Source organism: Ctenocephalides felis, unplaced genomic scaffold (assembly GCF_003426905.1).
Source record: "Ctenocephalides felis isolate EL2017-DRISC unplaced genomic scaffold, ASM342690v1 CF-g0.4_SCAFFOLD_03570, whole genome shotgun sequence".
Lineage (NCBI taxonomy): Eukaryota > Metazoa > Arthropoda > Insecta > Siphonaptera > Pulicidae > Ctenocephalides > Ctenocephalides felis.
The window spans coordinates 5655118-5670796 of NW_020539724.1; the positions used below are offsets into that span (position 1 = coordinate 5655118).

At 30.8% G+C, this 15679-nt stretch overlaps 1 protein-coding gene and 1 pseudogene across 3 annotated transcripts in view; one reads left to right on the plus strand and one right to left on the minus strand.

Moving 5' to 3' along the window:
* Window positions 1-15679, plus strand: part of LOC113383231 — a 209939-nt pseudogene that overhangs the window by 114983 nt on the left and 79277 nt on the right.
* LOC113383233 overlaps window positions 1-15679 on the minus strand; it is a 49817-nt gene that overhangs the window by 2603 nt on the left and 31535 nt on the right. For all 3 annotated transcript variants that reach the window (XM_026621485.1, XM_026621483.1, XM_026621484.1), the window contains one exon: window positions 136-228. The gene's annotated coding sequence lies outside the window, so the exon portion shown is untranslated. The remainder of the gene's footprint in view (window positions 1-135; window positions 229-15679) is intronic.

The window sequence follows — 15679 nt, forward strand, 5'->3', positions numbered from 1 at the left end:
TTTCGTTGTCTAATAGGATTCTGACTACATTCCAATAAGATAATGAGGTACATTGGTAGTCTTATACGATTCTAGTTCGAAAGATAAATGCTAAGTACAATACACAAATTAAAAATTTAAATTAATAATATTTACCTTAAACAGTTTGAAAGTTCCAAGATCTCATTGTTTTATGTACTTGAGTATTCATTGAGTTCTTAGTTTCCATTCTGATACGTAGAAAGTCATCTGAAATAGGGAATAGATTATTAAATAAATGTTTTATGTTTTATATATTATTTCAATCTAAAGTAAATACATTATTTATAAGTTTGAAGGAAATAAACGTACTATGTGTTTCGTGTATTTTCTGACATTTGAACATATTAAATCTTAAACGGCAATTCAGACTCGCCAGCAACTTGTGAGAATGCGTTATCGGCATTTGAAATACGTTGAACATTTCAAAAAGCGATTTATCAGTAAACTGTGTTTCACGTCCCAAAATCTAATCTAATCGTAATATTTTCAACCTGATTTCAAAACAATACGCCAAACTTCATACAAGCTAGCATACCAAAGCAAAGACAAGCAATACTTTTTTCCATAAAATCGCCTGGTAAGAAAACAAATTTAAGCAGAATGTGTAATTGAAACATGAACTGATGATGACAATGCGTCTGTTTCTTGAGACAAAGTTGAAACTAACTTCTGTAGAAATTTTGTTTAATATGAATTTGAAATAGATGCATCAGGAGCATCTTATATGCTGAAGCCAAAAACAATCAAATTGATACCAATAAAATAATAAATGATGTTTTATACTTCCAATATCAAAATTTTCCTCAATATGTCCGGTTCCCAAAATCCAGATATAGCAAATTAATTTATTAATAATATATAATTCCTAATCAAATATCAAGACTTCATTTGTTAACAACTATAAGTTTCCTGGTTCCAAAAACATTATTCCTGAATATATTATTAGTTATAGGTAATGCCTTAGACCAGAACGTGATCAGATACTTCTGGTATGACTGAGGTATAGAAAATAACGATAAAAAAAGTGTGAACAAAAATTTAAAATTTACCTATTACTTAAGCAACAAATTAAGCACCAGAGAGACAGCAAAGCCCAAAGTATACAAATTTATTATCTTGCAGAAAATACAATATGTTCAGGATTTAAGCATCAATAATTGGATTTAATAAAAAATCATTTATAATTTTCGCTAGACCGACTAGTCATCCGAACTAACATCATTATATATTTGAAACAAAATTTAATGAAAGCGTCATCATGCTGCATGTACAAATTTATATATTATATTATATATCGCCATATATAGCGCATAAGCTGATGAATATTCGCTTCTCTGTCGAAACGTTGTACGGTACTCTTCTATGGCCGGGTTCGAGTCCCCGGTTTTGCTGCGAGAATTATAAAAAACGCGGCGAACGCGTTGCTGCGCAGTAAACTTGCGCGGCAAGTTACCGCGTAGTGATATCCAGCCAGGAGAGGACGTTAAGCGTCGAGGTTAGCCTGGTCCTAACCAGGATGATCATCGGAAAGGTCAATTGCTGCGGTTTTACATGGAAGTTGAACTAATAAATGATTTCTGATAATATTGGATTACTAATTTTGGGGGAAAATTAAATATATTATTTGAAATTGAAAATATTATGAGCTCATCTGATATTACTAAAAATATTAAAATCAGTAAATATCTTCAGTTGGAGAGATACCACTTTAAATTTTTCAACTTTATACTTGTTGCAACAATTTGGAAAAGATTGATATTATTCATCATTAATAGTATTTCTTTAGCTTTTTTTATAGTAAACCAATTTTGATTGGTAAATATCTCTTAGTTTGCTGATCGAATAATAGAAAATACTCTTAACCTGGTTAAAATAAGCCAAAATTAAAGCACTGTAAAATTAATAATAATCCAATATAAAAACCAATAAGACAATGAGAACAACTATAGTGTTATTACTAAATTAATGAAATCCAATCTACATTACGATAAAACCCCCTTTAGACTATTTTCCAGAAAGAGTTTCAAAAATACGTGTCAAGCAAGAAAGTGTATTATGCGGGATGGAGACAAAATCTTGCAACATGCATAAAGTGGCGTATTATGCAAGAAATAATGTGATTTATGATCGTCTTAACGGGGTTCTACTATGGTCCTTCTTTACTGTCTAATATGGTCATACCGTAATATATAATTTTCATTTACAAACAAATGCTAAGTAGGCTCATATTCATTAATTTATATCTTGTTAACTTCCCGTAGAGCAAGATATAGTAATCGCAAAAAAATCGAAACTGAAAACTTTTACATATCTTTACGTTTCAAAACCTTCTGAACATTTTGGCATACCTTAGAAAAAATGGATGTATGTGTGTGTGTGCGGATACAAATTTTCGTCGACGATTTCGGGAACACGGATGAAGCGTTTTGAATAATTAAAAAAAGATAAGGAGACGTGCTGATTAGTTTTTGGCGAAGGCAGGTCTAGCCGTTCCGAATATATGGGGAAAAAAGTACCAAAAACGGTAACTCAGTTTTTAAGAGAACGGAGCGTCCGATTTGAATAATTCAAAAAGCATTTTACTTGTATTAACAAGATGAAGAACTGATCAAATTTTCATGAAGACAGAAGGTCAAAAATGATCATTAGACATATACACATCAAATTATCAGATATTTTATAGAGATTTATAACAATAAGTATAAATTTTGTTTACATTCCAATGGGTTCCGTACCAATGTTTATCCGTTAGACGGCGACGTGGCGCTTACGAGCTTCGATATTTTGTCTTTATAATTGTCAGAATTCCTAAAATATTTCAAAATAAATTTTTCTTCAAAAAAGAGTAAATTTTTGTCAAGAATTTATAGTTTCTCAAAAATCTGTATTTTTCAGAGTAATTTTTATTCAAAAATGTTAATCTTTTTTTAAAAAAATAATTTTTGGTACGGGAGGTTACAGCAATTTCCCTTAAGCCACGATGCCAAGGGCCCCACTAGTTTTGATCTTTCAATTATTTTACATTATTTCAATCCAACCAAGCCGAAAAACTTTCCTCCCAGAAAAACATTAGCTGCCGTCCATTAACTTATCAAAAATCTTGACAAAAAAAATACATTTTCATTCTCCGAAATTCAAAACCTTCGAAAAACGTCGGAGATTAAGTTTTGGGTTTGGCGGCAAAATCCATTTTTTGCTTCCTCTCTCGATACGCAGGTATAAAATTCTGCAGTTAGGATATTTGTTACCTGCAGAACTCCTGCCTGGCTCTGGTAACAGTGTGTAGATGAGAAATACGAGAGAAAAAAAAGGGAGGAACGAAATAACCTAACCAAAAATATATTTAACGAAGAGGGATCCCTCGGCAAAAGCGGACGGTTCGTTTGAAAATAAGGCAAGGCAAGGCAGGCAGGCAGGCAGGCAGGCAGGCAGGCATGCTCCCCTATATATATCTTTGTATTATACATCATACGGGTATATGCAGGCGGCTAGCACATGGCGCGGCTTGGAACACACCGATATAACTCAAGCACAGAAATACACCAATAGAGCAAAGCAGGCTCCTCTCTCTTAACTGATGAAGAACACGAGAAGGTCTTTTCGTCGCTTCTCTGCGTACGGCCCAACCAGCGTTGTTACTTTGTCTCGACTCGATGATTATGAATTCGCTCTGTGGAACGATGAAATTTTCACATGACGCACCCAAGTCTTTCGTAAGAAATTTTTGATTACGACCAACCACAATAACCAAAAGTAATAGAATTAATGAGAACCAATTTTCAAAATGAATAATCCTATTTGTCATAGCATAATATGAAACTAAATATTACAAATATTTTGAAATCTTATGATAAAGCCTAATACAAGTCAATGTTGGATTGCGGTAGAGCCAAGAGCTGAATATCTAGTTAGATCGAAATCAATATGCCAATAGAGTTATTTTTGAACTAAACGTTAAATTACTAAAACCAATTTTTTTCTAAATCTTGGGGAAAAGGCTGATACAAATTACAGTAGAGCTGAATATCTAGTTAGATAACAATCCATTTTCTAATAAAGATATTCATGAACTAGATGTTGAATGACTATAAAAACAGCAAAAATTGTTTTTTTTTTAATCTTTAGGTCAAGATTTGCCTTTGTTGGCCAATGTTGGATTATTATTAAAGTTGGACACCTAAATACAAAATTATATCATTTATTATTATTCTTGATAATTATGTAAATCTAGCCATAATTGCTAAATTTAATTTTTTGCCGCCACGCTGTTTACAAAATCAGAGCGCAGATGAAAATGTGCAGGCTGATGTTACGAGCCAATATTCAAACACGCGCACACGGATTATGTTGGCATTTTACCAACAATTATACTAAAATTGTTGGAAATATCTAACTGTATAAATACATAGCAAAACCAGGAAAACTATGCAAAAAATTTGTTTTTCACCAAAGAGGTAAGGATATAAAAAAATATTTATGCCATAAAAATAATTTAGAAAACTTGCGTTCGAAAAATAGGTCATAGTGAGTTTGAAAAGCTTTATTGTTAGTGGTCATAAATCGATTCACATATATAAATCATGCGAATGGGTATGTAATTATGTGTGTGTGGACCTAAAATACATCCAATAATACAATAACTATTCAAAAATGTTACAGAATATTAAAAATTTTTTTAGAAGAAGAAGAACGTCCAATCACTGGATTGGCATTCGATTTAGTCATTCTAAGTACTACCAAAAATTTAGAGATGCTCCATATGAAATGCACCTATTTCATAATATTAAAAAAAAAAGAAAAAAGGATTTTCTGCAAATGACCATTGAACATGTAAGTAATAAGGTTGAATATATATTTATAAACATTTTCTCAAATTTCGCAATACAGGAGGTGTAATTACAAACAATAATACCAAATTCTAAGCAAGTTATATCAACAGTTAAAGTTAGGATTTATATATTTTTCAATTTCTTGCGAAGTTATCAAGCCAATTAACTGATAACCCTGTTCAAATTAGTAACTACCCTGCAGACGTACCGACAAGACAAAAATGCTGATTTAATTTGACCAAATTTGCAGCCAAGCAAATCTAACATTTTTACAGAATATATGTTTTTTTAATTTTTGGACAGCAATAAGAATTTAAGAGTCCTCTAAGCTGTTGGACTGATTTGACTTAATACTAGTTGGTTCTACAGATGGCAGCCTAAACAGTTGTTCTATCTCTGTATGATGAATTATTATTAAAATTTCTGTAATTGGGCAAATATTGATGCAGCAATGCCGGATCAGGGCTGTTTTCACTTGGAAACATATTGTTGTCAATATTTCCAAGTTAAAATTTTTTGGTAGTACTTAGAATGTCTAAATCGAATGCCAATCCAGTGATTGGACGTTCTTCTAAAAAAATTCTTAATACTGCTTGAAGTGAGGTTGCTCGAAGCGGGATCCTACCCGCGACCTGTGATTCAGGACCAGTTAAAAATACAGGAAATTCTGTAAGTTATAGTAAATGACCATCGTAGGTGTAAACAATAACATTTTTTCAAATTTCGCAATGCAGAATTTGTAATTAAAAACAATACAAAATTCAAAGCAGCTTATACCAGCTATTTACATTTAAATTTCGGATATATTTATTATCAAGCCAATTCAAAATCTAACGAGTTTCAACTGATTACCCTGTTCAAATTAGTACCCATCCCGCAGACGTAGCAACAAGACAAAAATGCAATTGCGCCTCAGCAAACACGGTTTAGAACTCGGCTATAATAGATAAAATATTTACAAATATGTCGCGTCATATGACCTCGCAATGTGAGCTACGAACGCACATGGTAATACAAGATAATGATATTTTGAAAACAAAATTTGTACCGACCTCTCGGAAAAACTGTACACATAGGTAAGATATTTGTAAAACTCTACGTGCCGGCTATAGGGTATTAAAATAAATGATATTTCAGTCATTTAGCTAAACGAGAAGAGAGACCAGAATGAAAAAAAAAACAAGGCAAAGATACGAATGCATATAAGAACGATACAGTCATACTTATTCTGAAAATTCTTCGTTAGCGCTTGATGCCATATAACCAATACAGACTCATGCGCATTGAATTCCCCAACATTTACAAAGATAATATATATTGTAAGAATATTTTGTCTCGTTTCTATGCATTGAACAGGCGCGTTACATGGGGAGAACGAAATATACCATGTGTATAACGTGAAATTTATTTATGTGTGAGTCCGAGCGCTTGCGCTGTGTGCCCGTTTCAAACTCAATAGTATAGTCAGCAGTGTTGAAACTCATATCCACGATGTAAACGAAAAGGTATGCCAGAGTGAAAGACACAATGGAAGAAGTTGAACATATAAAAAAAATGTATCCGCATATACTGTTGCGACCCAATGGTTTAACTATAAGTAATATATTACTAGCTATAATATACACTACGCATATACTTGATTCTCAGTTTCTCAACATTGTATTCATCCCAAGAACTGTCGTTACACTGTATTAACTCATATCGAGTAACAAAAGCATTATAATCAAAAATAGGATCGATGAACTTTTTCCTAATGCATACGTGATCCTCTGCAGTAATTCCTATGAATTTCGATCGGGGAATCACATAATTTGCACTCACACATATAAATGAAATTTAGTTTATCATATCCAAAAATGAGTAAAGCCCCTCTTCTAAATAAAAGGTTATATAAAGCCGAAATGTAACTTAATGTGAGCAGTTGTGTAATTTTCGTATAGACGACAGCATCTCAGAGTATTAATGAACGGGAAAATAAATGCTTACATGAAGATTATTATGTTTGATTTGAATTTATTATGATATTACAATAACATCTAATGAAATTGGTTGATGAAGAGAAAAGCTAATCGGCACCCAACAATACATACATACATACACACAAACGCACACACTTAGATACATACATTTTTTTCTAAAGTATGCCAAAATGTTCAAAGGGATAAAACTAATAATTTTGTAATATTTTGCTATTACTATAACTTGAGAAATATATTAAACAAATTAAAGTACTATTTTAAAAATGTGTCTAATATTGAAAAGATTTGCTATAGGAAAAATATTGGGTATTTAATAATAATAATAACCATTAATAACAATATGTTAGGTTTTAAGGCAAATACTACTTGCTGAATTATTAGTAACGTTTTAAACAGAAAATAGTATACAATTAAGAATAGACTATAAAAGTTTTCAGAACAATCATTTTCCTACAAAACTGTGTAAAATGTGAATATCATTTAAATAATTCTATTTAAAAATAATAACTATTAAAAACAATATATGTTACTACTTGACTCATTATTTGAACAGACTATAGAACTATAAAATTTGGGAAAGACTATGAAACTTCTTCGTACTTAATCCCACTTTTCCTGTGAATGGAGACTATAAAACTTTTAAACTATGTAGAATCTGAATATTAATTAAATAAACCAAAAATATTATTGATTTTTTTCTTTTTTTTTGTATTTATTTCTTATAACTAATCTGAACCTTGGGTTCAATGAGGTAATTTGCTGACGGGTACAGGGCAATTATTGAAATATGAGTAAATAAATAGAAAGTTATAAAGATTTTGATATACTTTGCAAGTTGTTATAGGAGACGGTTTTGCTCTCTTCGACTAAAATCGTGTGACATCATTTTATGAAAATTATCTATTAAATATAACAGAGCATTTACTAATTGCAATAAATTCTGATCAGAAATTTTTTATTAATTTATTTCTAATATTATTATTATTATTATTATTATTATGTTATGCTCTTTTCATAGTAGTTTAAGTTTTAAAACCTTGAATATTCCCGGCATACCATGTATTTCGTTACACCATGATCGCGGCACGTTAGCCTTTCTCTTATCGAAGTGAATACAGCGTATATATGACACACGGCTTCGAGGCGTAAGCCTGTGTTAGTATGGGAAGGCTATACGGGCGAGAGTCGTTTGCCATGCCGTGTATTCTCTATGGCAACGCAGGCGAACGTAGCTCTTGCTGCACAACTGAATATTTTCTATTCCAGTATGAACGTGGGTATAGAACTCAGAGCTCTGGAACCAATTTTTTAGGATATGTCGTAGAGCGAGGTTTAATTAAATTTGATTTAAATATCCTGGGGTAACAATTGGGGAAATTGAAATATCTGCATATTTTTTCTATTGCAAGTCATTAGAACTCAAAACACTTTACGAAATTCTTTGTAAAGTATAAGGTCTTTAAACAATCTATAGTATATGTCTTGTTTGTAATATATATTCTAGTAATACTGTATTATTACTATAGTGTTTTAATGTTCAACTTACAATCCTACCTTTGAAGTTCGATACCTCTGCAAGCATACACAATTAAAGATTGAGACTGTGTTAGTTCGTTAGTCAGAAAATTTGAACACAGAATAAAAGCATTTATATTATAACGTAGCAGTTCGAACATGTACTGCTGATTTTCTTTTACGTAGCAGGTACCTATCTCTACGTTCCTCGAAGGAAACGTAGGCATATGTAAACAATTATTGTACTAATTAATGAGCATATGTTCAAGAATATCGAACGATGAGTTTATACACAATTTTGCAGTATAATTGAAGAAATATATTATTGTAGAAAACTCGAATGGAGTAAAACTTCTTTTTTCTAAGTAAGGATATTGAAACTCAAGATTTCAAATTTATTGCAAAGTTGATATTCTCAAAAACCAAATTAGAAAATCTCACATGAAATTTAAAAATCTCAAATTCGTAATTCAAATCCAACTAATAAAAAAAAAAAAAAACTAGTGGGGTGTATGGCATCGTACCTTAAGGTAAATTGCTGGAACTTCCCGTACCGTAACGAAATGTTCGAGAAATACTGAATTATTTAAACAGATTATTATTAATATTGTAACATTGCCTAATATTTATAATTACATAAACTGAATTGCAAAGTTGAAATTATTTGTTTAAAGTATATTAGAACTATAGTCAGAATTAAAAATAAAATCTGAATTAATTTCGATATACAAAAAATTTTTTTTGAAAAAAAAAAGTTGAAATAATTTTTTTTTGTACTAAAATCAATTATTTTGTTAAGACAAGCAGAAAGTTCTTTGAATCATTTAAATCGGACGCTTAGTTCTCTCAAAAACTGCCATTTTTTACATATTTAGCTCCGTATCTTCGAAATGGCTGGACCTGCCTCTGCCAAAAACTAATAAACACTTTTTATTTTTTTGATTTGATTTATTTTTTTGATTTTATTTATATTGATAATTGAAAAATTAATGAATAGATGCTTTTATTTAGACATTTAATTACATTTTAATACTGCTTTTTTTTAATATTTGTTGTTCCAACTTTTGTTATTAATTTTCCAAGTTATTATCGCAAATTGGAATAGAACGAGAAGAATTTATAAAACTAACTTTATTAAGCAAATTTTGAAAAGAATTTTACGGAATTAATATTCATTTCTAATTCAAGCAATAATGAAAAAATATTGTTTCAATATAGGAAAGGATACTATTTTTGTATAAAAATAACATAGTTAACATGATAGAATTATTTGTGTACAACACAAGACAACTTTTGAAATTTACTTTACTCGTGTACTTCTATTTTCAATATTTGAATTTTAAAATCCTCTAACCGCCCAAGATGTCATAGACGCACACTCGTGCGAAAGTACCGACACCTACGTTTTAGTACAAGGCGCGTAAACAAAGTAAACTCTACGAGCTACGAGCGAAGGTGTTTTGAGTGAGTAGCCACCAGCCACCACTACCGGAGGCAAAAGGGTTTTCGTCCATGGTTCTCGCGTGACATGAGCTGTCAATAGATAATGACGTCACAGAGCGACCACGTGCTTCTCGTTTCACTATGTCACATTCTAATGCCGCACACTAAAAACATATATACGCTTTTCGTAGGCGCACATGTATGGGTTACAAAAATCAAAAACGCATACTAACTAGCAAGGCTGTACCACCGACGATATATATCTTGAATGCATCTCTATGACAATCAAGCGCGATTCCAAAAAGATGCAAAAGTCCAATCGTACTGGAATCTGGTAATAATAAAAAACTCAAATTTTTAACAAATTTTAAAACTTTTTTTTAAATTTATGTACCCATTTTCTTATGATTTTAAAACTCATTTTTAGTAATACTTTAAGACAAATTTACATAAGGGGGCGTCCATTAATCACGTGAGGTTTTTAGGGGAAGGGGGGGTTTGACAAAAAATCACGAAATATCACGAGGGTGAGGGAGGGGTATAGCAAGATATCACGTGTATTTATTATTTTTACTATTTTTTATAAAAAAGTTCAAACATTTTTTAAAAAAATTAAAACTTTTACAGTTTTTTCACGTAACTAAAAATGCACGTAATGTTTGGTGGGGGAGAGGGGGTAACTTTGAATATCACCAAATATCACCAAGGGGGAGGAGGGGTCCAAAAATCCCAAATTGCCAAAATTCTTGAAAAAACAGTATTTTTTGCCACACATATATGACTGTCAGAGAAGTCTTCTACTCTTCAGTAGAAGACCACGAAAAGTTTTTAATATAGGATCACGCCAGTCATACCATGTGACTGCAAAAAATGTGTTTTTTCCAAGAATTTTGCTAAAAAAATTGTTTCATACTATAATTTTCCTTGTTAACTAAATTATCTAATAAAGTTACCATGGGCAATGTGATTTTTTCTAAATTCATTTATTAATTATTAAATTAATTTATTAAACGTTTTAATATAGGATCATGTTCGTCATAACATGTGACCGCAAAAAATGTGTTTTTCCAAGAATTTTGCTAAAAAAATTGTTTCATACGATAATTTTCCTTGTTAACTAAATTATCTAATAAAGTTACCATGGGCAATATGGTTTTTTTCTAAATTTATCGTGGCGATCAACTTGTTAAAGGGAATGTGGACTTATCATTGTATATGTAAACAATCGTCATATTAATCAATGTCATCTGGTCAACATTTCCGAAATAGTAAAAAAAATTAAATAAACCTTATTTTGTTATGATTTAGTAACAAAATAAATATTCAAAATTAAATGCAAGCAAGGGGCGCAGTGGTGCTATATTTTTGTGAAAAGATAACAAAATCGCATTTGCATTTGAAGATATGTTCAGTGCGAATTCCTGCTATTTGAAGCAATTGGTTTGTCATAGAATGTGTACAGTATAATTTTCAAGTATGAAAGAATTTTTAAGCAGAAATATAAGATGTTGATTAAGAACCCTATGAATCTAAAATAAATTTCAATAATATCAATAATTAATGATTTTTTTTATTTTTTGTCCTTTACTAATTTGTAAAAGCGCGCCATTCGTTTCTGAGAGAGAAATTTCTCTAGAACAACGTGTTCCGGATTAGCGCGCGGCATACAGTATATCTAGAACTCAGGGCCCATCCCACTTGTGAAAATGAGATATGTTATACTCTACGTCTCTATAGCAACCGTAGCACCCCAAACGCCGTACTGCGCACTCGCGCAACAAGCAATTTTCCCAAGCTAAATCCAAATGCATGCTATATACCTCTACGCGTAGCTTCGCAAGCTAAAAACAAGTTCCCAAAGCAATGACAAGCTATCAGTCGTGTATGCAGGCAGACACAGACACTAGCTGTAACGGTTCGTTCTGCCAAAGATGAACGCGACTCTCCTAAATGAACACACACTGACGCTTATACTAAAAGTGTTTGTGCTGCCCATGCGTACAAAGTTCTAACAGCATTATAAGCTGAGACTTGGTTTTGTAAAGTTTCTTAATTTTCGAGCAAATTTTACCAACTAGGATAAATGAACAAGTAATATTTAAATTTTGTAGCACGCATGGATTCATTATTTTTTTTACAAATAAATAAAATGAAATGATCCAGTTAGTATAAAATTCTTGCAAATTTACAATCGATATGCAATATTATTTAACTAAAATCGTTTTTAAAAGGTAGATATCAAGCAGCTAATCAAAATTTCACTTTTAGAATTATAGATCTCAAGTATAGCATTAAATAAAAATTGTTCTTCGAGGGCATTGTTGCATAATAATACAAAGTCAGAAAATACTTTTGAAATATATGGTACTAAAAATATCTCACAACTAAAAAGGTCAACTAGTTCAACTAAAATCGTTTTTAAAAGCTAGATATCAGCAGCTAATCAAAATTGCACTTTTAGAATTATAGATCTCAAGTATAGCATTAAATAAAAATTGCCCTTCAAGGGCGTTGTTGCATAATAATAGTCAGAAAATACTTTTGAAATATACTAAAAAATATCTCACAACTAAAAAGGTCAACTAGTTGAACTAAAATCGTTTTTAAAAGCTAGATATCAAGCAGCTAATCAAAATTTCACTTTTAGAATTATAGATCTCAAGTATAGTATTAAGTAAAAATTGTCCTTCGAGGGCATTGTTGCATAATAATACAAAGTCAAAAAATACTTTTGAAATATCTCACAACTAAAAAGGTCAACTAGTTGCATCCCAAACAGTCATGTGCTATAAATAACAAAACAATTCCTAAATTACCAATTGCTAAATGTCTTCCTAATAACAAATCGTAAATCAGAAAAAAATATGTTTTATGTAAACAAATATTAGAATGAATCAAAACGGATAAATTATAGATTTAACAAAAATAATTTCAATTTCAATATAAGGACAACCCCGAAGACTTCGAGCAGCAAATATAGATCTTAAATATGTTTCCCAGTGAATATAGCTATTCCCAAGCATTGCTGCTTCAAATTGTGAAATAAATGAGTCCTATTAGGTAAATTCTAATAAAATAATATTCAACTATGGATGGATCAACCGTTAGGTTACTTATTCGAAATTATTCTAAAAATACGACGTAAGGAGCAGTTTCAGCCCAAGCTTGTAGGACGTTAGGTTCTGATTGCAGCAGTTAAAATATGAGAATAATAATAATAAAAAAATCATTATAAAATAAAAATCAAAGCGTCTAAATCAGTATGCTTGATTTTTAACTTCCTTTTTTTCAAAGAACTTACGCAATACTAAATTCAAACAAAATTGTAAAACTTTCCATGTTTAGTAAACAAATTCATATTACAAAATAATTTCATATAGGAATCATATGTCCTCAAATCGAATTCAATACGAAACTAGACTTATTTTTCTGATTCTGTCCACCACTAGCATTTATTCCGTACCAAAAATAATATCAAACGAATCGAACGAGAAGAGAAGAATATGAAAACATTCGTCGAGCAGCGCAACGTTCATCGTCGGGTCGAACAGAGTGCAGACATAGCAAATGGGAACTGGCGCCGTCCCCACTTCGAATGGGATCTTGGGACGAAAACATACTACATCATACATGCGTCATGTTATACGCGATGGCAATTTATTAAATACCTTTTACTGGTATGTAAAGATACCTAATTTTTTATGAAAAATTAATAAGGTTTGATCACAATTAAGAGTAACTATTTAAATTTACAATCAATTATATGTAAAGTCATTCTTTGAAGTTTCAGTATTTTCCAATAGTATTTGGAGATATTTCCCAAATTTGGGACAAAAAATTAAAATTTATTTTGAGAATTCTATATCATGCTGTAAAGAACTGCATTACTGGATGCAGATCTTAGCTTTTTCTTTCTTTGTTCAATTCTAAGCCATGCAATTGATTTTATATCTCTTGTAGATAGATGATCAAATAAAATTATAATAAAAAAAAATTTAAAATCCTTTTCTAAACCATTTAATAAGAAAGATTACATAACTTCGAAATTTAATCATAATATTTCTGGAGTCAGATCTATGCAAGGTTTAGGCTTTACACATACCTTATAGATAAATAAATAATGAATTCCATGATAAGGTAACGCAATTATCTGAAGGTTATATAATCTTAGTTATTACCGTTTCTGAAAAATATTTGTTTACATTTTATGAATAACGTTAAAATTTGTTTGGTACATTATATTATATAATCTCTAAAATCAATCAGACAATGTAAAGTAACAGTGATAGCCATGTGAGGCGTTTGTTTGAAGATAAAAAATCATCAAATAAGTTATTTCTAACAGTCTTTGAAGATATTTCTCCAATTTGGTAAAAATTTGGAAATCTGTTCTGGTGATAATTTTCCCAAATGAATGAATACAAACAGAGATTATATAATTTCTATAATTGAATTGCAAACTCGGTTCTATTTAGGATATGGCCATAGATAAACAAGTATAAGGTATATTTAGGATATGGCCATAGATAAACAAGTATAAAGTATATTTAGGATATGGCCATAGATAAACAAGTATAAAGTATATTTAGGATATGGCCATAGATAAACAAGTATAAAGTATATTTAGGATATGACCATAATTAAACAATTATAAAGTATATTTAGGATATGGCCATAGATAAACAAGTATAAAGTATATTTAGGATATGGCTCAGACCCGACGACCAATTAATGGATTGGCATTTGATTTAGACATTCTGTAAGTACGACCAAAAACTTGCCGATGTTCAAAATGGAATAGGTACAAATATTTAAAAAAAGGTTATGGATTTTGCAGCATATTACATAAGACACAAATTGGCAAAAATTGAATTTGTTGAATAAGATAATGCTGTAAGTCGCTATTATCTATTAAGATAATTAAAGTAAAGGTTTTGATTTAGACATTCTGTAAGAACGACCAAAAACTTAGCTAATGTTCAAGATAGAATAGGGACAAATATTAAAAAAATGTTATGGATTTTGCAGCATATTACATAAGACACATATTGGCAAAAATTGAATTTGTTGAATAAGATAATACTGTATAGATAATTAAAGTAAAGGTTTTGATTTAGACATTCTGTAAGAACGACCAAAAACTTAGCTGATGTACAAGATGGAATAGCCACTTATTGGCAAAAATTGAATTTGTTGAATAAGATAATACTGTAAGTCGCAACAAAGTTCCTTAAGATAATTCAAGTGAAGGTAGATCATATAAATATATAAATTTAATTCGAAACTGAGTTCTTTAAAGGTTTAGCTTATGATTTGTATCATATACTAACTAAAATTTAAAATATTTAGAAACTATTAGAAATTTGTTGAATAATATAATACTGTACAATCTCTAAATGTATTAAATGTATTAATTTAATCTTAGTCATTATTGCATCATTCATTTGAGAATCCTACTAGAACATTACTAAGATAGAAAATAGTTTTTAATAAGGACAGTATACCTAAAAATTAACTTACTATGGAGTTCAACTGAATTTTAGCAGTATATCGGAATTCTTTGTTTTCAATTTTCAATGCAAGAATAAACAACTGAAAACTGTCGTTCTTTTACCAACGCACGTTTGAAGCTGTTGCGAAGAGAAACACGCCGAGTATTTTTGCGTCGAGCGAAAAATAAAAACCGAACGGACGTTCCATGGTCGTTCTGCTACGATATAGCTTACATACACAATGATACCAAGTCTCCAATACATAAGAATTTTCTACAAGCGAAATATACACTGCTGTAGATATAATACAAAGGGCGCACGTTTATTCTTAAAATACTGGACGTATGACTGTGAGGGTATCGGACAAGCACGCACACATACCGAGTCCCCGCCACGATTC